Genomic DNA, 27302 nt, shown 5'->3' on the forward strand with positions numbered 1-27302 from the left:
CTTTTTCGAAATTTTCACGAAAGATCGGGTTGATGAAAAAGGATGAATTGGCAGGCAAGACGACGTAATCGCTTTGAAGCGATTTCGAAAAGTAGAATGCATCCAATTTGGTTTTCCATTCGCTGATGATGCCATTGTCTTGCTTAAGAACGTAACTCAACGCAGCAGACAAAAAATTTTGGTTCAAAATCAAAGCTTTATGGCCGTGTACAACTTCCTGGTACACTTCTGACGAAACCAGGTCGAAAGGATCGCAAAAATTCTCTTCATTCAAGTGATTCTTCATCCAATTATCGAGCTTCTCCTCTTTCTTGGCCTAATAAATTGCCCAAATTATTTTTGAGAGGACCGAACTGGAATTATAACAAGCAAACGCTTACTCTATTGCTTAGAATGTTGTGAACCAATCCGTCTTTCATTATAAGTGGTTGAACATTGGCGTGACTCTGCATGTGTTGAAGATCTTCGATCGTTTCGATGAATAAATATTTCTCACTGAAGAACTCGGACTTGAGGAAACAACTCACGAGGAACCCAATAAAGGTGACGCCGATTACCCAAAACGCGTAGGCAAGACGCTCGGAAATATGATCCAATTGAGCAGGGTACGCTGCGTAACACGACAGATAAAATGTCTTTCCCAAATTACTGCGATTTTTGAGAGGTGAAATTACTTACGTTCAAAGAAAAATACGGAAAAGACGTCCCTTAAAACTATCAGATATCGCTTGATTACTTGATTGAAGTTACTTCTTGGCTTTGTTAGGATGGCAAGCAACATTTTGTGAGTCAATAACAATGATGTAACAATGGCGAAAAAGCAAATGCCGACACCAGACTGGAAATGTAATCGATTAAAAGTTTATGGAGTTACATGTACGCAAATCTTGACATGAAGTACCATCAAATCCATGGACAAAAACGAGAGCGAAGATGACAGTGACAATTTTGGTGCCCCTGACAATATGATCGTCTCGGTGAAGTCGTAAAAACCACTGGAAACAAGTCCTTTCACCATGCTTAAAGTGGAAATATCCACTGGTGCAAGTATAAGGTCCAACCTCTGAAAATACCTCAGAAAACTGAAAACTAACCAATGACCACAATGTTTTTCGGCATTGATCTAGATAATGATTGCCTTCCAAAGGAAATGATCAACCTCCTACGATCTAAGGGGATGTTGAAACTGTAACTTACAGTTGCTAAGTCTCCACCCTTGGGAATGTCTATGACGTCCAAGCCTGTGATAGGTTCGTAAATAGGGCTATTGAACGAAATATTATCTTGAAAACATCAGCTATTTTTCAAACCATTTTAAACATTTACGTGAAATTATGAATGATGGCCCCATATCTGACGCCATCGTAACATTTTTTCTTTTGTAGCGGAAGTGAATCCAACTCCTAGGAAAGATAGTTTTATAAAACCAGAATTATTAAAACGTCATTTGTATCTTGAATTTATTTTTATGTTTACCTCAAGAATTCCAAACTTGATATAAACTTGTTCCGTAAATCTGTTGTAAGAGAAAATATTGTTAAAAGGAACTGATATTCTCGGTTACGTTCAATAAGTACTCACTTGTACTTGTATCTATCGGGAAACAGTTTTTCATATTTAGCACTGGCGACCGACATCTTTGAATTCCTTCTACGCTCTACGCAACAAATTATTCGCTCGCCTATAAACTCACGCAAAGAGACCAGTGTATTGTCCTAATTATTTTTATTGATCTGTTTGAGGAGATGAAAACTGCACTCTTTGAAAAGTGAATTATCGCTGTAGTTTTCAAATTTTGCCAGAATTCATTGCCAAAGCGACATGACTTTGTTTCGGTCTTCTTTAGAACCACGCGCCACTTGAATACATTAATTTTCCGTTACTCAGTCACTAAGGTTTACAGCAATAATGCCAATTACCATAAATCATAATTTCGGCAAGAAATGTTTTGTAGAAAACGCGGTTCATTATGTGTATTACCACACTTCGAGTTTCGCTTACTTTTGTGCTATAGACATTTCTAGTTTGGTAGCCTAAACAAAACGATAGAGGACAACGTCGTACAATTGGCATTAAAATAATATACCTCAAAAGCGTATGTAATGGTACTCGGTGCCTTTCATGAAAAAAAGTAATTGAGTGTTGTTTGTTTCTCGAAAATCGTTAAACGCGCCATTTATTCTGAGAGAGCGGTAGCTCTCTTAGATAAGACTTCATACTGCTCTTTAATTTATAAGGAGGGTTATTTGTTTGGATGCAGTTTTTGGTATTGTATTAACTGTTTTGAAATAATTCCACAGAACTACAATTCGGGTCCTTAATATGTGGTTAAAATTTCAAAGAGATCCATAAATTAGTTTATTTTATAAAAAAATAAAGATGCTAAGGGTGGTTTTTACCTCTCCGAGTGACGTATGTCACGGAGAGGTTCTGTAACGATCGTGTGTGTCTGTGTGTCTGTCTGTGTGTGTGGGGGTGCGTCTGCATACGATTGACAAGTGGGGATTCTGACAATCTTTTCACCCACATAGTGGGGACCCGACTTACATGTGGGGACATTTTAAAGTCCTCACATGTAAGTAATTAGATAAATGATATAATTAGACTAATTAGAGCCCAAATTAATTTTTTAAAAAAAGTCCCCACTTGTAAGGTACTTGGTCTTTTCACATTACAAGTGGGGACCATGGAAATTAACACATATCCGAGAGATGTCGCCAGAGGTTTTCACACACCCGGGTACCCAGTTGTACGAAATGAGGACCATATGGTCTCTTCGGCGTACATGTGGGGGCACAAAAATGGGTTTTCATTACAATAAGCACAGATAGATGTCGCTACTTTAGAAATACAAAATATACATTATTCAGCGATAACAATATAAAATCTTGTATCTCACAGACCGAACGGTGATTTTTTCATAATTTAATTACACTTGACGTACGAAAACAACTTTTCCTAATTCTTTAGGCGTCATTAAATTAACTTCGTTTAAAACATTAACTCGATTTAAAAAACTGTATGTCCCCAGATGTACATTAAAAAGATGGCCAAGTTCCCCACATTTTAAAATGGGACTAACGTTACATATAATGTAAATTTCATCATAATTATCAATATTTTCATTAAAAAAAGTGAATTAAAATGAATTTTGAAAACATGTATTTTAACGACCCCACTTGTCCGTTGAAATGACAGCGAAGGTCCCCACTTGTAAAATTTTCGAGTTTAAAAAATATCTTCAAATATTTGAAGGAACCGTAAAGATCCTATTTCTAAAATTTCATCATAATAATCTATATTTTAATTACAAAAGTGTAATATACATGTAATTAGAAAATGTGTGTTTAAAAGACCCCACTTGTCAGTTGAAATGACAGTGAAGGTCCCCACTTGTAAATTTATCGAGTGTGAAAAATGAAATTGAAATACTTGATGGAACCATATAGGCTTTGACACTAATTCAAAATCTAAACATTTATACACAAATGTCCCCAGATATAAGGTAGGAAGACGGTTTAGGTCCCCACTTGTAAACCTGAAATTAGCTCAAAACTTAAGTGTTAAGCTAGAAATAGGACTGATTACTTAAATTTCATTCTGATAATCAATATTTTAGCTATAAAATTATAATATACATGAAATTTGAAAATGTGTGTTTAAAAGACCCCACTTGTCAGTTGAAATGACAGTGAAGGTCCCCACTTGTAAATTTATCGAGTGGGAAAAATGAAATTGAAATACTTGATGGAACCATATAGGCTTTGACACTAATTCAAAATCTAATAGTTTATACACAAATGTCCCCAGATATAAGGTAGGAAGACGGTTTAGGTCCCCACTTGTAAACCTGAAATTAGCTCAAAAAGTGTTAAGCTAGAAATAGGACTGATTACTTAAATTCCATTCTGATAATCAATATTTTAACTATAAAATTATAATATACATGAAATTTGAAAATGTGTGTTTAAAAGACCCCACTTGTCAGTTGAAATGACAGCCAAGGTCCCCACTTGTAAATTTATCGAGTGTGAAAACTGAAATTGAAATACTTGATGTAACCATATAGGCTTTGACACTAATTCAAAATCTAAAAATTTATACACAAATGTCCCCAGATATAAGGTAGGAAGACGGTTTAGGTCCCCACTTGTAAACCTGAAATTAGCTCAAAACTCAAGTGTTAAGCTAGAAATAGGACTGATTACATAAATTTCATTCTGATAATCAATATTTTAACTATAAAATTATAATATACATGAAATTTGAAAATGTGTGTTTAAAAGACCCCACTTGTCAGTTGAAATGACTGTGAAGGTCCCCACTTGTAAATTTATCGAGTGGGAAAAATGAAATTGAAATACTTGATGGAACCATATAGGCTTTGACACTAATTCAAAATCTAATAGTTTATACACAAATGTCCCCAGATATAAGGTAGGAAGACGGTTTAGGTCCCCACTTGTAAACCTGAAATTAGCTCAAAAAGTGTTAAGCTAGAAATAGGACTGATTACTTAAATTTCATTCTGATAATCAATATTTTAACTATAAAATTATAATATTATAATATACATGAAATTTGAAAATGTGTGTTTAAAAGACCCCACTTGTCAGTTGAAATGACTGTGAAGGTCCCCACTTGTAAATTTATCGAGTGGGAAAAATGAAATTGAAATACTTGATGGAACCATATAGGCTTTGACACTAATTCAAAATCTAATAGTTTATACACAAATGTCCCCAGATATAAGGTAGGAAGACGGTTTAGGTCCCCACTTGTAAACCTGAAATTAGCTCAAAAAGTGTTAAGCTAGAAATAGGACTGATTACTTAAATTTCATTCTGATAATCAATATTTTAACTATAAAATTATAATATACTTGAAATTTGAAAATGTGTGTTTGAAAGACCCCACTTGTCAGTTGAAATGACTGTGAAGGTCCCCACTTGTAAATTTATCGAGTGTGAAAAATGAAATTGAAATACTTGATGGAACCATATAGGCTTTGACACTAATTCAAAATCTAATAATTTATACACAAATGTCCCCAGATATAAGGTAGGAAGACGGTTTAGGTCCCCACTTGTAAACCTGAAATTAGCTCAAAACTTAAGTGTTAAGCTAGAAATAGGACTGATTACTTAAATTTCATTCTGATAATCAATATTTTAACTATGAAATTATAATATACATGAAATTAGATAAATTGTGTTTAATAGACCCCACTTGTCTGTTGAAATACCTAAAACAATCGTATAGGGTTTGACACAAATTCAAAATCTAAGCGTTTGTTAAGAATTCTCCCCAAATATATTGGGAGGAACTCATAGATTTCATCTGCTTGGAATCTTAAACAGCCGTGTTCTGGGTCTTTCTGCGTCAATTAATGGGGGCAGGTGTAGAAGTCGACACTCGTGACGTCATGCATAATGAATATTGACATTAACCTGATATTGACATAGCTACAATCCTGCTCTGAGATTCCCGCGACCTATTGGCACCGAACCCTAATGTAAACAAATTCACTTTGCGTGTGCTGAACGAGTAAACCTTGGGTTTGATATAATTTTTAAGCTTTAATTTATGGAGTTTAAGTTGAGGTTCGTCTTAAGTCAATGCCTAACTTTTTCTTTAAGCTCCATTTTCACCATTCTTAATATTTTTATTTTTTTGTTTTAATGGCTAAACATTTGTTGATAGCAGAATAAGTTTTTTGTGTAAGAGTATGAGTTATTTAGTCTTTGCGAGAGGAGGATTTATTTTGTTGTTTGATAGATTAGATTCATTTTTCCTGTGGTTGTAGTGATTTGAATGGCGAGGAAGGTTTTTTGTAATTAAAGTTTTAAACCGTTCGATGGCAACTTATTATGATTATTCGATATATACTCTGATCCAGCATTGGTTTTCAGCACTAGCCAAACTAGGTCTCTATGTAACGACGAACAAATATTTTTTTCAGTATAAATAGTTTTCACACATGGAGAATTCATACCATTTACACTAGCAGACCGGGCTATCTGGCGGACAAAAACCCGTCTGCTTTTGTCTTCCAGATAGCCCGTCTTCCTTGTGTAAATGGTATGAATCCTCCATGTGTGAAAACTATCTATACAGAATATGGCGTTTTAAAATCCTAAATATCAGTATTGCTTTCTTCTGTTGGCAGTACGCAAAAACCTACCTCACATAGAGACCTAGCATTGCACGTACTGACAACCGAAGCTAGAACAGTGTATATATCATATATCGCATCAGCTGCCGTCGGAGATAAGGAGTAGAGCGAGGGGTCGGACGTTTTGGATAAAATGTACGGGATTTTGAAATACAATTTGATTACTTCGGGTGTCGTTTGATTTAGTCGGATTTTGATTCATTTCAAGATTCGATAAAATCCCACGGATTTTGCTAGATTTTCCCCGTGATTTCCACGGATTTTGAGATATTTCCTGTGATTTCCATGGATTCTGAGACTTTTTCTTGGATTTCGTGAATTTTGTAATGGACTTCGCGAATTCTTTACTGATTTTGTGATTTATTTACTAATTTTTTCATTCTGTTATTTCGTTACCGATTTTGTTATTTCGTTATTTCGATACTGATTTTGTGATTTCGTTATTTCGTTACTGATTTCGGTTTTCTTGTGAGATTTCGAAATCAGCGAAATAAGTTTGAATTGTTGCCGGATTTGTGATTTTGTTATTGTTTTCGGATTTCTTAAGTTGGATTTCGTGAATGACCGACCCCTCGGAGTCGACTATCCTATAGCGGGAAAACAATTTTTCTCACGCGTTTATGATTTCCCAACAAAACGAGAGGAGAGAGTCTTGTCTGGTTGTCATCCATTATGACAGTGCAGAGAATGTAGGGGAGAATTATGGACTTTCATTTTTGTTCTGCCAACTACTGTAGGTTCTTTACATGTACATGAAGGAAACAGATGGAAATTGGGTTTGGGGTAGGAGGGGTGTTCAAAGACTGGTAAAAAAGGAGACAGAAGTAGATTACCGTGGCGCGAAAACTTTATTTTTGAATTTCGGCTCTAATTTCCAGAAGTCTTATGGTTGAAATGTTTTTATTGTTATCTGGGAGAGTGTCTAATTGTGTTTGATAAGAATAAATATGTTTAAAATTATATTAACGGCTTGTTGAAAATAAAATTTAACATAGAGTCGTAGCTTTAAGTTCATTTACTTCTGACGAGAAAATCTACGTGATGAATTGTAGGCGGATTTATACATAATGATAATTCATGAAAGGGATAAAATAGTTCCGATAACAGAGACAGATAGCATCACTTGACGTGGGGCCTTTGGGACTTGGGCTTAATTTATTTTTAAAAGTGGACAAGCAAATTTCCTCTTCGGTTCTCTTTGGTACGTTTTGGGTTTCTCAACCGAAGGTTTACGAATAATTAAACACGTGGACGTGGTCACGTGGTACACTGCAGGCTTGTGTTATATGATTTTAGAGTCGCGTACAAGCAAAGTGTCTCTCTGTTGAAAAGAAGAATTAATTGTTGCAACTAATTGGAAGAATTATGGGTTTAATATATCTTTTGGAAGGCTTCTAGTCTGTTCGCACGTATTTTGGAATTCCCTCGCAATATGTTAATTTTGGACTAATTACACAAATTTGACATAATCCTGATTAAATAAAGGGTCGTTTAAATGAAAACTGGTTCCAAGCTTAATTTGAATTACCGCAGACATTTGAGAGATATCAAGGTTAGATTTATTACTTTATGATCGCGAATCATTCTCAAATGAGAAAACCATAAGGATGCCAGCTAATCCACCTTATTCCCTATCGTCGGAAGTTGGAGCTATGTCGGGATTCGTAGAGAGGATTAAAGGGAAGAAAATCAAGAAATTCGTCTGTCGTATGCTACAGTAGCAGCCGTCAGATGAATTTCTTCCCGTTCCTCTCCTCCACGAATCCCGAGATAAGACTATGTTCTGGCGAAAGGGAATAAGGTGGATCATAAGTTAAGAAGATATGTTCCATAAGTATGAAACTTATGCTAGAGACTTACTTAGAGCTATCGCGAACGACGGGAGAATTGAGTGCACTCGGTTTTTCAGTCCATCTTCCTATTTAGTCTTTGTTAAGCCTTTTACAGAATCTATGACGTTTTGCCAGCGTCACTTCAAGACAAACTCTCAGTTACCGGTGACAAACTTATGGAACATACCTTATGAGCTCATGGTGGATTGAAAATACTAGTAAGTAATAATTCGTATTCATAATAAATTAGGCAAATTCAATCGTTTAAATAGTTTTAAAAGCCATAATTAATTACTCGAGACTCAATCGCCACTCAGTGCCTAGAGATGGAAAGTTCAAACAGAGAGCTTCGAACGGTATGAGTCGAAGGATTTAAAAGGATTGTAATAAATGCTGGCGCGATTTATCTATTATGAATAATTGAGGATCCTACCTTTGTTTTCTATTATATTTTAACTCTGGAAAGTCTAGAAGTACAGTTCTAAATGAATAGACAAAAAGGTTAGAAACACATTGTTTCAATCGCATTAGAGAGTGTAATTTAAATATTGTTCAAATTACAAGGGAGGTTCATTAAAGGAAGTTGGTCAATTTTAAAGCAAAATATTAAGTGGTTAAAATTATTTTCTTTTCAAGCCATTTTTTATTTTGAAATATCGATAAATTTAGGAATGAAAACAACGTTATAAAGAAACGAGGGGCTGCTATCTCTCTCTAGAAGATGTACACCTGATTTCAGATTCATGAATTCCTTCATTTTCAACCCTGTGAATTCATGATTCTCTACTGAATACAGAATTCTTAGAAAGAATTCAAAGAATTCAAGAAATTTTTCAATGTTTTAGATGACATCACGCAAGTAAAAATGAATTCTCATCCGAATTTATAGATTTTTTAGTGAATTCACGGAATTCGAGTATGAATTCGAAAATGTTTAAGTGAATTCAGGGAATTTACTGAATTCATCAATGCTTTAGATGAATTCACTAAATTAAAAAGAGATCTCACTGAATTCATCTTCGATTTCGTAAATTATGAAGCGAATTCACGGAATTCATCAGTGAATTTGTTGATTTTGAAGCGAATTCACGGAATTCATCAGTGAATTCAAATGTTTTAAGAGAATTTTCTGTAAATAATTTAGCGATGGACTAGTCACGTTACGAGTCCCTGTATACCAATTACGGGTAAAAGCTTTAGAAATGAAATGTGTGTACACGGCTGTACCTTTGACTGTACTAAAAGGATTACACGTAAAAGTGAAATCCCTGCCCTTTGCAGTTGCATGAGTTTATAATATGTTAGCTTCCTAAATTATGTTAGGCAGCTAACATATTATTAACTCGTGGCAGTGGTTAATTAAATGATAAGACTTTACTAGTCATCGGTGTACGTGGACTAGTCCCTTGATAAGTTATTTAAGAATACTTTTACTGTAAGGTTTAATATCAAACACATATTTTTATGAGGAAGGGCTCCTGATAGAACTTGTTTGTGAGCTTTCTACATTGCGACCGTTTGAAAAATTTTAATCTGGAGTGGTAACAGAAAGGATTATTTTTTTTGTTTTTGCTACCTGTTTTATTTATATGCTTACCAATAAATGCTATATTTTTTAAGACCCTTGAACAATATATGTTATATTTATTAAGACCCTGGAACAAGGTCCTTTTCTAATATATTGATTTTATTACAGGTCAGGTTAGGTTAGCTTAGCTTCTGTTCGGTTCGGTTACAATAGAGACTTGCTAGTAAACTTGTAATTTGACCATCGCAGTGTCAATATTTATATTGTAAAGTGTATTGATAGACTTAAGCATTAGAATAAGGGTGTTTAAAAAAACCAAAAGACAAAATCTTTAAAACGGCATTAAAAATATATCGTTAAATAGCATAAAAATTTTAAGATCATAAAAACACCACATTTTGGCTATATTCTGTTCAACAGGATTCGGTTGTATGGGACATACGGTCCAATGGGATTCGGCCCAATGGGCCAGGAGCGGTGTTTCCACCAAGTAAACTTTATTGTGTTAAGGCAATTTTAGTTCAAATTGTATTTATCACATATTTCAAAAAAAAAACCGTAGAAAAATCATGATTAAGAAACAAACTGAAAAAAGTTGGATGAAAGTGTCATATGACCAATAAGACACACAGCAAGAAGGTATAGGCATAATACTAAATTGAAAGAAAGTGCTTTTAAAATTAGTTCTATCCCTTAATACTAACCTGTTTGGTAAATGAAGACCGAGAAAAATTAAAAGTCGCGCCCAACAAGTAAGAACAACATTTAACAAGACGACCTAAGGGCTCGTAATAGTAGCCACATCGTACCGTACTTAACAGGCGTACAGAAAATTTGAGTAAATAGCCCCTCGATGCCCTAACAAAAAATCATAACCCTTAATCTCTACTTCAATAAATTTGCTCATGTTACACTTGTAATATCTGGGGTCCCAAGCTAGTACCTTCTTTTAAAACTCTTCTCGATTTATAGAAAATACACGTAACTTCTAATAATAAACACCACCTTAAAACCGTTCTAAATATAACGTCGGTATATACTTCCTTTTGATTTTTAAATATTCCCCTCGATTTCTTAGAATTTTGAAATAGAGAAGCGGGATAAAAAGCGTGAAACCCTTATTGTCGACGGGTGACAGGAATTTTAAAGGGAGTATTAAACCTCCAATTTAAATTAAGGCAATACCATAATGCTCTCTCTCGCTTTAAATATATCGAGCAAACGTAAAACACAATTCTCAATGTTTAACTTTACTAGTACAAATAAATCTAATTCTTAAACTAGCTGTTATAATTCCCTACCTTTTAAAATACACTAACGAAAAATATCACCTCACCACAATTTTCTAACATTCACTCTCCCTTCAATGACGAACGAAAAATTTTATACTATCAAAGGCATTTACCGTGGGACACTACAACGCCTCCTACAATGCCGCCAGGGCAGGCCAAACTAAGAGCCTCATCGTAGATGTACATCATACGATGTGGCTAAGAAATCGCGAATGGCTGGGCATCACCCCAAGGGTTTTCGAGACATCTGCACGTTTACAAATATTAGAAAATTAGGTCTTCCAAAAGCAGGTTCGAGTATTTATCGAGCCTTGATCTGATACTCGAAACTTCTTCGAGTCTCAGAAAATACCTTATGGAGTACTCGAGTCTAATCGAGTACTCGCACAGCACTAAATAAAACACGCGGAAACACGCGTCTCGTTAAAATATCAGGTCATTTGGATCAATAGGACCAAGGATCTGACCAAAAATCTACCTCCTTTCTAGAAATTTGCTTTAATTTTCGGTTCCTTTGATTTTTTTCAAAAGTCGCGCTTATACTTGTAAATCGAATCTTTCAACGGGCTTCTATAGCGTGAGCAGCTTGCGTCGTCGAGTGCGTGGTCGAGTGAGCTATTGTCTAATCAAAAACACGGAACAATACTTTTAATGATTTGAACTGGGCCCAGTGGTATTTAAACTCTATCGTTCAAAAAAAAATATCTCATCGAAAAGATGAATACACGAAAAAAAATAATGAATACCAAAGAATTCATTGCGGAATCGAGTGAATTCGTGAGCATTATTAAAGAATTCGAGCTCATTTTTCTGAATTCAAATGAATTCATGCTAATTGTCGCGAATACAATTGAATTCCTTGACACTGTTGGGAATACGCTGGAATTCATAAGAATTCACAGAATTATTTCGGAGAATTCAGTAAATTTGCCAAAGATTTTTTTGAATTCATAAAGTTTGATCAGGAATTTCGCTTGAATTCATGAAATTTTTTGGGAATTCACTTGAATTCAAAGAGGAATTCTTGATTCGTTGGAATTCACTTGAATACATGGAATATTTCGTGGAATTCAGAAGTTTGTTTTTGGAATTCACATGGAATTCAGCCAGTGATGTACACCGAATTCACGAGTTAGAAGCCCCTCGGACAAATTTCAGCGCAATCGCTCTTGTGAAAACTGTTTGCATCTTTCAAAATCACAAAAAAATCCGAATACTTCTAATATGTTAATTTCTTGCCTAGCTATGCTATTAAGCTGGCAACTAAATAATTACAATTAGCAGTTAGAAAAATGTTTTAAACTAATTAATTAGCCAATTAGTAATTTGACATATAAACTAATTCAATTCAATAAGAAATTAGTCATTTATTTTTAAATTAATTAATTTCAATTACAAATTTCTAATTAATTACCTGTATAATTAAGGTCAAAAAATTAACCGTAAGTAAAAAATAACACCATGAAAGTGCCCATGGACTTCCTACTCCGCCTTTGGTTATGCATTTATTGTTTTCGATAAAGGGGTATGAAAGCCTAACATGTATTATTCTCGAGAAATGAGAAAAGCCTCGAAACTTCCATCATGCTAAATTTAGTTTCATTTCATCATTTTTCTTGCCACTGTTCCTAAAACGGACTCCGGAGTTTTAAATCCATGCGCACTGCTATTAATTCAAGAGGGAAAAATCATGATCGAAATACGGGAGTTACGATTTACGAAAGAGTCAGTTTTCACTGTGAAACGGAGAGAGAGGAAACAGTGGGTGGGTTAACAATTTTGTTCCCCCCTCACTACTGGTAGTGGGACGCATTCTCTTCCGTTTAGATGAAACTCGATTTTTTACTACAAATCGGCGAAAGAGATTAATTGAAAATCCAATTGGCTAATAAGCCAAAACTAAATCTAATTAATTTTAAAATAGATAAATGCCTTTCCGATGCACACTTAGTTATTATAATTATTTCCCAATTAGCTGTAAATTAATTAAAATTCAATTACCATTTTCAATTAGTGAAAAATGCCAATTAATTAGATTTTTATATAGCTAACTAACTAATTAGCACGGCTCGGATTTCTTGTATCTCTTTCCCCCGAGTAAAATCTTTGTTTAGCAACTATACTCAGAGCTTGAGCGTAATCTCAAGAATTCTCGGTTTGGAAATCATCAATATATTTTTGAAATTAACGTAACCAACGATTCATCATTTTCTGATTTAGGGTAAAAACTGACATACATTTCTCACGTAATTACCTTGATATTTCGGGTTCACGGGTAGTTGACCGGTTTTCAAAAGAGCGTTTTGGAATAAAGCAATGCCCAAAACAGCGGTTTGCAAAACCGCGTTGAAGCAAAACCGCAGTTTCTGTTTCCGCGTTTCTCAATACAGTGCTATTTCCCAAAACAGCGGCTGCTATTTCCGCGTTTCTCAATATAGCGCTATTTTCCCAACCAGCGGTTTAGCGCTACAGCGTTTCATAACCGTTTGTGATCCTCAGGTTATGGACTGGTTCGCGAAATATATTCTGGAAAAGGTGGCAGCAAATTAATATGAGTATATTTTCGAAAAGGTGGCAGCTAATTAATAGGAAAATATTTTGGAAAAGGTGGCAGCTAACTATTAGGAGGATATTTTGGAAAAGGTGGCAGCTAACTATTAGGAGGATATTTTGGAAAAGGTGGCAGCTAATAGGAGAATATTTTGGAAAAGGTGGCAGCTAATTAATAGGAGTTCAAATAATCCATCCCAACCAAACATTAAAACGCATTAACAAACTAGACCACGAAATTGTTTGTTTGACAACCATTAAAATTCAAACCTAAAGCTGAAATCAATACTAATTAGAGCTCGGCATTATCCATCCGTTATCCGTAAATTAGTGAATAATCGATTATTTATAGGTAAATGTTGTAGACATAATTCGATTTAATATACAACTTCTGTTGATAATTATGGATTATGGATAAAATAACGTGGATGATGGATAGATAATGCCGAGCTCTAATACTTATACCTTCAACAATACGAAACAACGCTCAAGATGTAAACGCTGTAATCAAAATGCGCTGAAACGAGAAATGGCTATAATGGCAAACGCGTTTATGAAAAAGCCGTTTTGGACAATGCTGTTTTGATAACACGCCCAATCGATAACATACCGATATTTCGGTGCTTCAGGAAAGTTGTGAGAGTCAACTAATAGAATAAATGGAAAATTTTCTTAAGTATTTTTAACACTCAAAAAACTTACAAGTGGGGCCTTCACTGTCATTTCAACAGATACGTGGGGTCTTTTAAACAAAATTTTCAAATTTCATGTATATTTTAATTTTATAGTTTAAATATTGATTATTATAATCAAATTTAGGTAATCGGACCTTTTAAAGGCTTAACACTTAAGTTTTGAGCTGATTTCTGGTTTACAAGTGGGGACCTAAACAGTCTTCCAACCTTATATCTGGACACATTTGTGTATAAATTATTAGATTTTGAATTAGTGTCGAAGCCTATATGGTTCCATCAGGTATTTCAATTTCATTTTTCACACTCGATAAATTTACAAGTGGGGACCTTCACTGTCATTTCAACTGACAAGTGCGGTCTTTCAAACACACATTTTCAAATTTCATGTATATTTTAATTTTATAGTTTAAATATTGATTATTATAATCAAATTTAGGTAATCGGACCTTTTAAAGGCTTAACACTTAAGTTTTGAGCTGATTTCAGATTTACAAGTGGGGACCTAAACCGTCTTCCAACCTTATATCTGGGGACATTTGTGTATAAATTATTAGATTTTGAATTAGTGTCAAAGCCTATATGGTTCCATCAAGTATTTCAATTTCATTTTTCACACTCGATAAATTTACAAGTGGGGACCTTCACCGTCATTTCAACAGACAAGTGGGGTCTTTTAAACACACATTTTCTAATTTCATGTATATTTTAATTTTATAGTTTAAATATTGATTATTATAATGAATTTTAGGTAATCGGACCTTTTAAAAGCTTAACACTTAAGTTTTGAGCTGATTTCTGGTTTACAAGTGGGGACCTAAACAGTCTTCCAACCTTATATCTGGGGACATTTGTGTATAAATTATTAGATTTTGAATTAGTGTCAAAGCCTATATGGTTCCATCAAGTATTTCAATTTCATTTTTCACACTCGATAAATTTACAATTGGGGACCTTCACCGTCATTTCAACAGACAAGTGGGGTCTTTTAAACACACATTTTCTAATTTCATGTATATTTTAATTTTATAGTTTAAATATTGATAATTATAATCAAATTTAGGTACTCGGACCTTTTAAAGGCTTAACACTTAAGTTTTGAGCTGATTTCTGGTTTACAAGTGGGGACCTAAACAGTCTTCCAACCTTATATCTGGAGACATTTGTGTATAAATTATTAGATTTTGTATTAGTGTCGAAGCCTATATGGTTCCATCAGGTATTTCAATTTCATTTTTCACACTCGATAAATTTACAAGTGGGGACCTTCACAGTCATTTCAACAGACAAGTGGGGTCTTTTAAACACACATTTTCTCTTTTCATGTATATTTTATATTTATAGTTTAAATATTGATTATTATAATGAAATTTGGGTAATCGGACCTTTTAAAGGCTTAACACTTAAGTTTTGAGCTAATTTCAGGTTTACAAGTGGGGACCTAAACAGTCTCCCAACCTTATATCTGGGGACATTTGTGAATAAATTATTAGATTTTAAATTAGTGTCAAAGCCTATATGGTTCAATCAAGTATTTCAATTTCATTTTTCACACTCGATAAATTTACAAGTGGGGACCTTCACAGTCATTTCAACAGACAAGTGGGGTCTTTTAAACACACATTTTCTCTTTTCATGTATATTTTATATTTATAGTTTAAATATTGATAATTATAATGAAATTTGGGTAATCGGACCTTTTAAAGGCTTAACACTTAAGTTTTGAGCTGATTTCTGGTTTACAAGTGGGGACCTAAACAGTCTTCCAACCTTATATCTGGGGACATTGGTGTATAAATTATTCGATTTTGTATTAGTGTCGAAGCCTATATGGTTCCATCAGGTATTTCAATTTCATTTTTCACACTCGATAAATTTACAAGTGGGGACCTTCACCGTCATTTCAACAGACAAGTGGGGTCTTTTAAACACACATTTTCTAATTTCATGTATATTTTATTTTATAGTTTAAATATTGATTATTATAATGAAATTTAGGAAATCGGACCATTTAAAGGCTTAACACTTAAGTTTTGAGCTGATTTCTGGTTTACAAGTGGGGACCTAAACAGTCTCCCAACCTTATATCTGGGGACATTTGTGTATAAATTATTAGATTTTAAATTAGTGTCAAAGCCTATATGGTTCAATCAAGTATTTCAATTTCATTTTTCACACTCGATAAATTTACAAGTGGGGACCTTCACAGTCATTTCAACAGACAAGTGGGGTCTTTTAAACACACATTTTCTAATTTCATGTATATTTTAATTTTATAGTTTAAATATTGATTATTATAATCAAATTTAGGTAATCGGACCTTTTAAAGGCTTAACACTTAAGTTTTGAGCTGATTTCTGGTTTACAAGTGGGGACCTAAACAGTCTTCCAACCTTATATCTGGAGACATTTGTGTATAAATTATTAGATTTTGTATTAGTGTCGAAGCCTATATGGTTCCATCAGGTATTTCAATTTCATTTTTCACACTCGATAAATTTACAAGTGGGGACCTTCACAGTCATTTCAACAGACAAGTGGGGTCTTTTAAACACACATTTTCTCTTTTCATGTATATTTTATATTTATAGTTTAAATATTGATTATTATAATGAAATTTGGGTAATCGGACCTTTTAAAGGCTTAACACTTAAGTTTTGAGCTATTTTCAGGTTTACAAGTGGGGACCTAAAAAGTCTCCCAACCTTATATCTGGGGACATTTGTGTATAAATTATTAGATTTTAAATTAGTGTCAAAGCCTATATGGTTCAATCAAGTATTTCAATTTCATTTTTCACACTCGATAAATTTACAAGTGGGGACCTTCACAGTCATTTCAACAGACAAGTGGGGTCTTTTAAACACACATTTTCTAATTTCATGTATATTTTAATTTTATAGTTTAAATATTGATTATTATAATCAAATTTAGGTAATCGGACCTTTTAAAGGCTTAACACTTAAGTTTTGAGCTGATTTCAGATTTACAAGTGGGGACCTAAACCGTCTTCCAACCTTATATCTGGGGACATTTGTGTATAAATTATTAGATTTTGTATTAGTGTCGAAGCCTATATGGTTCCATCAGGTATTTCAATTTCATTTTTCACACTCGATAAATTTACAAGTGGGGACCTTCACAGTCATTTCAACAGACAAGTGGGGTCTTTTAAACACACATTTTCTCTTTTCATGTATATTTTATATTTATAGTTTAAATATTGATTATTATAATGAAATTTGGGTAATCGGACCTTTTAAAGGCTTAACACTTAAGTTTTGAGCTAATTTCAGGTTTACAAGTGGGGACCTAAAAAGTCTCCCAACCTTATATCTGGGGACATTTGTGTATAAATTATTAGATTTTAAATTAGTGTCAAAGCCTATATGGTTCAATCAAGTATTTCAATTTCATTTTTCACACTCGATAAATTTACAAGTGGGGACCTTCACAGTCATTTCAACAGACAAGTGGGGTCTTTTAAACACACATTTTCTAATTTCATGTATATTTTAATTTTATAGTTTAAATATTGATTATTATAATGAATTTTAGGTAATCGGACCTTTTAAAAGCTTAACACTTAAGTTTTGAGCTGATTTCTGGTTTACAAGTGGGGACCTAAACAGTCTTCCAACCTTATATCTGGGGACATTTGTGTATAAATTATTAGATTTTGAATTAGTGTCAAAGCCTATATGGTTCCAGCAAGTATTTCAATTTAATTTTTCACACTCGATAAATTTACAATTGGGGACCTTCACCGTCATTTCAACAGACAAGTGTAGTCTTTTAAACACACATTTTCTAATTTCATGTATATTTTAATTTTATAGTTTAAATATTGATTATTATAATGAAATTTAGGTAATCGGACCTTTTAAAGGCTTAACACTTAAGTTTTGAGCTGATTTCAGATTTACAAGTGGGGACCTAAACCGTCTTCCAACCTTATATCTGGGGACATTTGTGTATAAATTATTAGATTTTGTATTAGTGTCGAAGCCTATATGGTTCCATCAGGTATTTCAATTTCATTTTTCACACTCGATAAATTTACAAGTGGGGACCTTCACAGTCATTTCAACAGACAAGTGGGGTCTTTTAAACACACATTTTCTAATTTCATGTATATTTTAATTTTATAGTTTAAATATTGATTATTATAATCAAATTTAGGTAATCGGACCTTTTAAAGGCTTAACACTTAAGTTTTGAGCTGATTTCAGATTTACAAGTGGGGACCTAAACCGTCTTCCAACCTTATATCTGGAGACATTTGTGTATAAATTATTAGATTTTGTATTAGTGTCGAAGCCTATATGGTTCCATCAGGTATTTCAATTTCATTTTTCGCACTCGATAAATTTACAAGTGGGGACCTTCACAGTCATTTCAACAGACAAGTGGGGTCTTTTAAACACACATTTTCTCTTTTCATGTATATTTTATATTTATAGTTTAAATATTGACTATTATAATGAAATTTGGGTAATCGGACCTTTTAAAGGCTTAACACTTAAGTTTTGAGCTAATTTCAGGTTTACAAGTGGGGACCTAAAAAGTCTCCCAACCTTATATCTGGGGACATTTGTGTATAAATTATTAGATTATAAATTAGTGTCAAAGCCTATATGGTTCAATCAAGTATTTCAATTTCATTTTTCACACTTGATAAATTTACAAGTGGGGACCTTCACAGTCATTTCAACAGACAAGTGGGGTCTTTTAAACACACATTTTCTAATTTCATGTATATTTTAATTTTATAGTTTAAATATTGATTATTATAATCAAATTTAGGTAATCGGACCTTTTAAAGGCTTAACACTTAAGTTTTGAGCTGATTTCAGATTTACAAGTGGGGACCTAAACCGTCTTCCAACCTTATATCTGGGGACATTTGTGTATAAATTATTAGATTTTGTATTAGTGTCGAAGCCTATATGGTTCCATCAGGTATTTCAATTTCATTTTTCACACTCGATAAATTTACAAGTGGGGACCTTCACAGTCATTTCAACAGACAAGTGGGGTCTTTTAAACACACATTTTCTCTTTTCATGTATATTTTATATTTATAGTTTAAATATTGATTATTATAATGAAATTTAGGTAATCGGACCTTTTAAAGGCTTAACACTTAAGTTTTGAGCTAATTTCAGGTTTACAAGTGGGGACCTAAACAGTCTCCCAACCTTATATCTGGGGACATTTGTGTATAAATTATTAGATTTTGAATTAGTGTCAAAGCCTATATGGTTCCATCAAGTATTTCAATTTCATTTTTCACACTCGATAAATTTACAAGTGGGGACCTTCACCGTCATTTCAACAGACAAGTGGGGTCTTTTAAACACACATTTTCTAATTTCATGTATATTTTAATTTTATAGTTTAAATATTGATTATTATAATGAATTTTAGGTAATCGGACCTTTTAAAAGCTTAACACTTAAGTTTTGAGCTGATTTCTGGTTTACAAGTGGGGACCTAAACAGTCTTCCAACCTTATATCTGGGGACATTTGTGTACAAATTATTAGATTTTAAATTAGTGTCAAAGCCTATATGGTTCCATCAAGTATTTCAATTTCATTTTTCACACTCGATAAATTTACAATTGGGGACCTTCACCGTCATTTCAACAGACAAGTGGGGTCTTTTAAACACACATTTTCTAATTTCATGTATATTTTAATTTTATAGTTTAAATATTGATTATTATAATGAAATTTAGGTAATCGGACCTTTTAAAGGCTTAACACTTAAGTTTTGAGCTGATTTCTGGTTTACAAGTGGGGACCTAAACAGTCTTCCAACCTTATATCTGGGGACATTTGTGTATAAATTATTAGATTTTGAATTAGTGTCAAAGCCTATATGGTTCAATCAAGTATTTCAATTTCATTTTTCACACTCGATAAATTTACAAGTGGGGACCTTCACCGTCATTTCAACAGACAAGTGGGGTCTTTTAAACACACATTTTCTCTTTTCATGTATATTTTATATTTATAGTTTAAATATTGATTATTATAATGAAATTTAGGTAATCGGACCTTTTAAAGGCTTAACACTTAAGTTTTGAGCTGATTTCTGGTTTACAAGTGGGGACCTAAACAGTCTTCCAACCTTATATCTGGGGACATTTGTGTATAAATTATTAGATTTTGAATTAGTGTCAAAGCCTATATGGTTCCACCAAGTATTTCAATTTCATTTTTCACACTCGATAAATTTACAAGTGGGGACCTTCACAGTCATTTCAACAGACAAGTGGGGTCTTTTAAACACACATTTTCTAATTTCATGTATATTTTAATTTTATAGTTTAAATATTGATTATTATAATCAAATTTAGGTAATCGGACCTTTTAAAGGCTTAACACTTAAGTTTTGAGCTGATTTCAGATTTACAAGTGGGGACCTAAACCGTCTTCCAACCTTATATCTGGGGACATTTGTGTATAAATTATTAGATTTTGAATTAGTGTCAAAGCCTATATGGTTCCATCAAGTATTTCAATTTCATTTTTCACACTCGATAAATTTACAAGTGGGGACCTTCACCGTCATTTCAACAGACAAGTGGGGTCTTTTAAACACACATTTTCTAATTTCATGTATATTTTAATTTTATAGTTTAAATATTGATTATTATAATGAATTTTAGGTAATCGGACCTTTTAAAAGCTTAACACTTAAGTTTTGAGCTGATTTCTGGTTTACAAGTGGGGACCTAAACAGTCTTCCAACCTTATATCTGGGGACATTTGTGTATAAATTATTAGATTTTGAATTAGTGTCAAAGCCTATATGGTTCCATCAAGTATTTCAATTTCATTTTTCACACTCGATAAATTTACAATTGGGGACCTTCACCGTCATTTCAACAGACAAGTGGGGTCTTTTAAACACACATTTTCTAATTTCATGTATATTTTAATTTTATAGTTTAAATATTGATAATTATAATCAAATTTAGGTACTCGGACCTTTTAAAGGCTTAACACTTAAGTTTTGAGCTGATTTCTGGTTTACAAGTGGGGACCTAAACAGTCTTCCAACCTTATATCTGGAGACATTTGTGTATAAATTATTAGATTTTGTATTAGTGTCGAAGCCTATATGGTTCCATCAGGTATTTCAATTTCATTTTTCACACTCGATAAATTTACAAGTGGGGACCTTCACAGTCATTTCAACAGACAAGTGGGGTCTTTTAAACACACATTTTCTCTTTTCATGTATATTTTATATTTATAGTTTAAATATTGATTATTATAATGAAATTTGGGTAATCGGACCTTTTAAAGGCTTAACACTTAAGTTTTGAGCTAATTTCAGGTTTACAAGTGGGGACCTAAACAGTCTCCCAACCTTATATCTGGGGACATTTGTGAATAAATTATTAGATTTTAAATTAGTGTCAAAGCCTATATGGTTCAATCAAGTATTTCAATTTCATTTTTCACACTCGATAAATTTACAAGTGGGGACCTTCACAGTCATTTCAACAGACAAGTGGGGTCTTTTAAACACACATTTTCTCTTTTCATGTATATTTTATATTTATAGTTTAAATATTGATAATTATAATGAAATTTGGGTAATCGGACCTTTTAAAGGCTTAACACTTAAGTTTTGAGCTGATTTCTGGTTTACAAGTGGGGACCTAAACAGTCTTCCAACCTTATATCTGGGGACATTGGTGTATAAATTATTCGATTTTGTATTAGTGTCGAAGCCTATATGGTTCCATCAGGTATTTCAATTTCATTTTTCACACTCGATAAATTTACAAGTGGGGACCTTCACCGTCATTTCAACAGACAAGTGGGGTCTTTTAAACACACATTTTCTAATTTCATGTATATTTTATTTTATAGTTTAAATATTGATTATTATAATGAAATTTAGGAAATCGGACCATTTAAAGGCTTAACACTTAAGTTTTGAGCTGATTTCTGGTTTACAAGTGGGGACCTAAACAGTCTCCCAACCTTATATCTGGGGACATTTGTGTATAAATTATTAGATTTTAAATTAGTGTCAAAGCCTATATGGTTCAATCAAGTATTTCAATTTCATTTTTCACACTCGATAAATTTACAAGTGGGGACCTTCACAGTCATTTCAACAGACAAGTGGGGTCTTTTAAACACACATTTTCTAATTTCATGTATATTTTAATTTTATAGTTTAAATATTGATTATTATAATCAAATTTAGGTAATCGGACCTTTTAAAGGCTTAACACTTAAGTTTTGAGCTGATTTCTGGTTTACAAGTGGGGACCTAAACAGTCTTCCAACCTTATATCTGGAGACATTTGTGTATAAATTATTAGATTTTGTATTAGTGTCGAAGCCTATATGGTTCCATCAGGTATTTCAATTTCATTTTTCACACTCGATAAATTTACAAGTGGGGACCTTCACAGTCATTTCAACAGACAAGTGGGGTCTTTTAAACACACATTTTCTCTTTTCATGTATATTTTATATTTATAGTTTAAATATTGATTATTATAATGAAATTTGGGTAATCGGACCTTTTAAAGGCTTAACACTTAAGTTTTGAGCTATTTTCAGGTTTAAAAGTGGGGACCTAAAAAGTCTCCCAACCTTATATCTGGGGACATTTGTGTATAAATTATTAGATTTTAAATTAGTGTCAAAGCCTATATGGTTCAATCAAGTATTTCAATTTCATTTTTCACACTCGATAAATTTACAAGTGGGGACCTTCACAGTCATTTCAACAGACAAGTGGGGTCTTTTAAACACACATTTTCTAATTTCATGTATATTTTAATTTTATAGTTTAAATATTGATTATTATAATCAAATTTAGGTAATCGGACCTTTTAAAGGCTTAACACTTAAGTTTTGAGCTGATTTCAGATTTACAAGTGGGGACCTAAACCGTCTTCCAACCTTATATCTGGGGACATTTGTGTATAAATTATTAGATTTTGTATTAGTGTCGAAGCCTATATGGTTCCATCAGGTATTTCAATTTCATTTTTCACACTCGATAAATTTACAAGTGGGGACCTTCACAGTCATTTCAACAGACAAGTGGGGTCTTTTAAACACACATTTTCTCTTTTCATGTATATTTTATATTTATAGTTTAAATATTGATTATTATAATGAAATTTGGGTAATCGGACCTTTTAAAGGCTTAACACTTAAGTTTTGAGCTAATTTCAGGTTTACAAGTGGGGACCTAAAAAGTCTCCCAACCTTATATCTGGGGACATTTGTGTATAAATTATTAGATTTTAAATTAGTGTCAAAGCCTATATGGTTCAATCAAGTATTTCAATTTCATTTTTCACACTCGATAAATTTACAAGTGGGGACCTTCACAGTCATTTCAACAGACAAGTGGGGTCTTTTAAACACACATTTTCTAATTTCATGTATATTTTAATTTTATAGTTTAAATATTGATTATTATAATGAATTTTAGGTAATCGGACCTTTTAAAAGCTTAACACTTAAGTTTTGAGCTGATTTCTGGTTTACAAGTGGGGACCTAAACAGTCTTCCAACCTTATATCTGGGGACATTTGTGTATAAATTATTAGATTTTGAATTAGTGTCAAAGCCTATATGGTTCCAGCAAGTATTTCAATTTAATTTTTCACACTCGATAAATTTACAATTGGGGACCTTCACCGTCATTTCAACAGACAAGTGTAGTCTTTTAAACACACATTTTCTAATTTCATGTATATTTTAATTTTATAGTTTAAATATTGATTATTATAATGAAATTTAGGTAATCGGACCTTTTAAAGGCTTAACACTTAAGTTTTGAGCTGATTTCAGATTTACAAGTGGGGACCTAAACCGTCTTCCAACCTTATATCTGGGGACATTTGTGTATAAATTATTAGATTTTGTATTAGTGTCGAAGCCTATATGGTTCCATCAGGTATTTCAATTTCATTTTTCACACTCGATAAATTTACAAGTGGGGACCTTCACAGTCATTTCAACAGACAAGTGGGGTCTTTTAAACACACATTTTCTAATTTCATGTATATTTTAATTTTATAGTTTAAATATTGATTATTATAATCAAATTTAGGTAATCGGACCTTTTAAAGGCTTAACACTTAAGTTTTGAGCTGATTTCAGATTTACAAGTGGGGACCTAAACCGTCTTCCAACCTTATATCTGGAGACATTTGTGTATAAATTATTAGATTTTGTATTAGTGTCGAAGCCTATATGGTTCCATCAGGTATTTCAATTTCATTTTTCGCACTCGATAAATTTACAAGTGGGGACCTTCACAGTCATTTCAACAGACAAGTGGGGTCTTTTAAACACACATTTTCTAATTTCATGTATATTTTAATTTTATAGTTTAAATATTGATTATTATAATCAAATTTAGGTAATCGGACCTTTTAAAGGCTTAACACTTAAGTTTTGAGCTAATTTCAGGTTTACAAGTGGGGACCTAAACAGTCTCCCAACCTTATATCTGGGGACATTTGTGTATAAATTATTAGATTTTGAATTAGTGTCAAAGCCTATATGGTTCCATCAAGTATTTCAATTTCATTTTTCACACTCGATAAATTTACAAGTGGGGACCTTCACCGTCATTTCAACAGACAAGTGGGGTCTTTTAAACACACATTTTCTAATTTCATGTATATTTTAATTTTATAGTTTAAATATTGATTATTATAATGAATTTTAGGTAATCGGACCTTTTAAAAGCTTAACACTTAAGTTTTGAGCTGATTTCTGGTTTACAAGTGGGGACCTAAACAGTCTTCCAACCTTATATCTGGGGACATTTGTGTATAAATTATTAGATTTTAAATTAGTGTCAAAGCCTATATGGTTCCATCAAGTATTTCAATTTCATTTTTCACACTCGATAAATTTACAATTGGGGACCTTCACCGTCATTTCAACAGACAAGTGGGGTCTTTTAAACACACATTTTCTAATTTCATGTATATTTTAATTTTATAGTTTAAATATTGATTATTATAATGAAATTTAGGTAATCGGACCTTTTAAAGGCTTAACACTTAAGTTTTGAGCTGATTTCTGGTTTACAAGTGGGGACCTAAACAGTCTTCCAACCTTATATCTGGGGACATTTGTGTATAAATTATTAGATTTTGAATTAGTGTCAAAGCCTATATGGTTCAATCAAGTATTTCAATTTCATTTTTCACACTCGATAAATTTACAAGTGGGGACCTTCACAGTCATTTCAACAGACAAGTGGGGTCTTTTAAACACAGATTTTCTAATTTCACGTATATTTTAATTTTATAGTTTAAATATTGATTATTATAATGAATTTTAGGTAATCGGACCTTTTAAAAGCTTAACACTTAAGTTTTGAGCTGATTTCTGGTTTACAAGTGGGGACCTAAACAGTCTTCCAACCTTATATCTGGGGACATTTGTGTATAAATTATTAGATTTTGAATTAGTGTCAAAGCCTATATGGTTCCATCAAGTATTTCAATTTCATTTTTCACACTCGATAAATTTACAATTGGGGACCTTCACCGTCATTTCAACAGACAAGTGTAGTCTTTTAAACACACATTTTCTCTTTTCATGTATATTTTATATTTATAGTTTAAATATTGATTATTATAATGAAATTTAGGTAATCGGACCTTTTAAAGGCTTAACACTTAAGTTTTGAGCTAATTTCAGGTTTACAAGTGGGGACCTAAACAGTCTCCCAACCTTATATCTGGGGACATTTGTGTATAAATTATTAGATTTTGAATTAGTGTCAAAGCCTATATGGTTCCATCAAGTATTTCAATTTCATTTTTCACACTCGATAAATTTACAAGTGGGGACCTTCACCGTCATTTCAACAGACAAGTGGGGTCTTTTAAACACACATTTTCTAATTTCACGTATATTTTAATTTTATAGTTTAAATATTGATTATTATAATGAATTTTAGGTAATCGGACCTTTTAAAAGCTTAACACTTAAGTTTTGAGCTGATTTCTGGTTTACAAGTGGGGACCTAAACAGTCTTCCAACCTTATATCTGGGGACATTTGTGTATAAATTATTAGATTTTGAATTAGTGTCAACGCCTATATGGTTCCATCAAGTATTTCAATTTCATTTTTCACACTCGATAAATTTACAATTGGGGACCTTCACCGTCATTTCAACAGACAAGTGGGGTCTTTTAAACACACATTTTCTAATTTCATGTATATTTTAATTTTATAGTTTAAATATTGATTATTATAATGAAATTTAGGTAATCGGACCTTTTAAAGGCTTAACACTTAAGTTTTGAACTGATTTCTGGTTTACAAGTGGGGACCTAAACAGTCTTCCAACCTTATATCTGGGGACATTTGTGTATAAATTATTAGATTTTGAATTAGTGTCAAAGCCTATATGGTTCAATCAAGTATTTCAATTTCATTTTTCACACTCGATAAATTTACAAGTGGGGACCTTCACAGTCATTTCAACAGACAAGTGGGGTCTTTTAAACACACATTTTCTAATTTCATGTATATTTTAATTTTATAGTTTAAATATTGATTATTATAATGAAATTTAGGTAATCGGACCTTTTAAAGGCTTAACACTTAAGTTTTGAGCTAATTTCAGGTTTACAAGTGGGGACCTAAACAGTCTTCCAACCTTATATCTGGGGACATTTGTGTATAAATTATTAGATTTTGAATTAGTGTCAAAGCCTATATGGTTCAATCAAGTATTTCAATTTCATTTTTCACACTCGATAAATTTACAAGTGGGGACCTTCACAGTCATTTCAACAGACAAATGGGGTCTTTTAAACACACATTTTCTAATTTCATGTATAATTTAATTTTATAGTTTAAATATTGATTATTATAATCAAATTTAGGTAATCGGACCTTTTAAAGGCTTAACACTTAAGTTTTGAGCTGATTTCAGATTTACAAGTGGGGACCTAAACCCTCTTCCAACCTTATATCTGGGGACATTTGTGTATAAATTATTAGATTTTGTATTAGTGTCGAAGCCTATATGGTTCCATCAGGTATTTCACTTTCATTTTTCACACTCGATAAATTTACAAGTGGGGACCTTCACCGTCATTTCAACAGACAAGTGGGGTCTTTTAAACACACATTTTCTCTTTTCATGTATATTTTAAATTTATAGTTTAAATATTGATTATTATAATGAAATTTAGGTAA

At 32.7% G+C, this 27302-nt stretch overlaps 2 long non-coding RNA genes across 2 annotated transcripts; both read right to left on the minus strand.

Annotated features, from left to right (window-relative positions):
- Nucleotides 1-710: 710 nt before the first annotated feature.
- On the minus strand, nt 711-1314 carry LOC149632415 (uncharacterized). The gene is made up of 3 exons (XR_016373864.1): nt 1198-1314; nt 902-1063; nt 711-838 (listed from the first exon to the last, which is right to left on the minus strand). It is a non-coding gene; the product is annotated as an uncharacterized LOC149632415 (long non-coding RNA).
- A 10861-nt stretch (nt 1315-12175) lies between these two features.
- Nucleotides 12176-13337, minus strand: LOC149632416 (uncharacterized). Its single transcript, XR_016373851.1, has 2 exons — nt 13082-13337; nt 12176-12493 (listed from the first exon to the last, which is right to left on the minus strand). It is a non-coding gene; the product is annotated as an uncharacterized LOC149632416 (long non-coding RNA).
- Nucleotides 13338-27302: the final 13965 nt, after the last annotated feature.

Source organism: Phalangium opilio, unplaced genomic scaffold (genome assembly GCF_054372755.1).
Source record: "Phalangium opilio isolate 3A_F unplaced genomic scaffold, DU_Popi_V2 ptg000100l_1, whole genome shotgun sequence".
Classification (NCBI taxonomy): Eukaryota; Metazoa; Arthropoda; class Arachnida; order Opiliones; family Phalangiidae; genus Phalangium; species Phalangium opilio.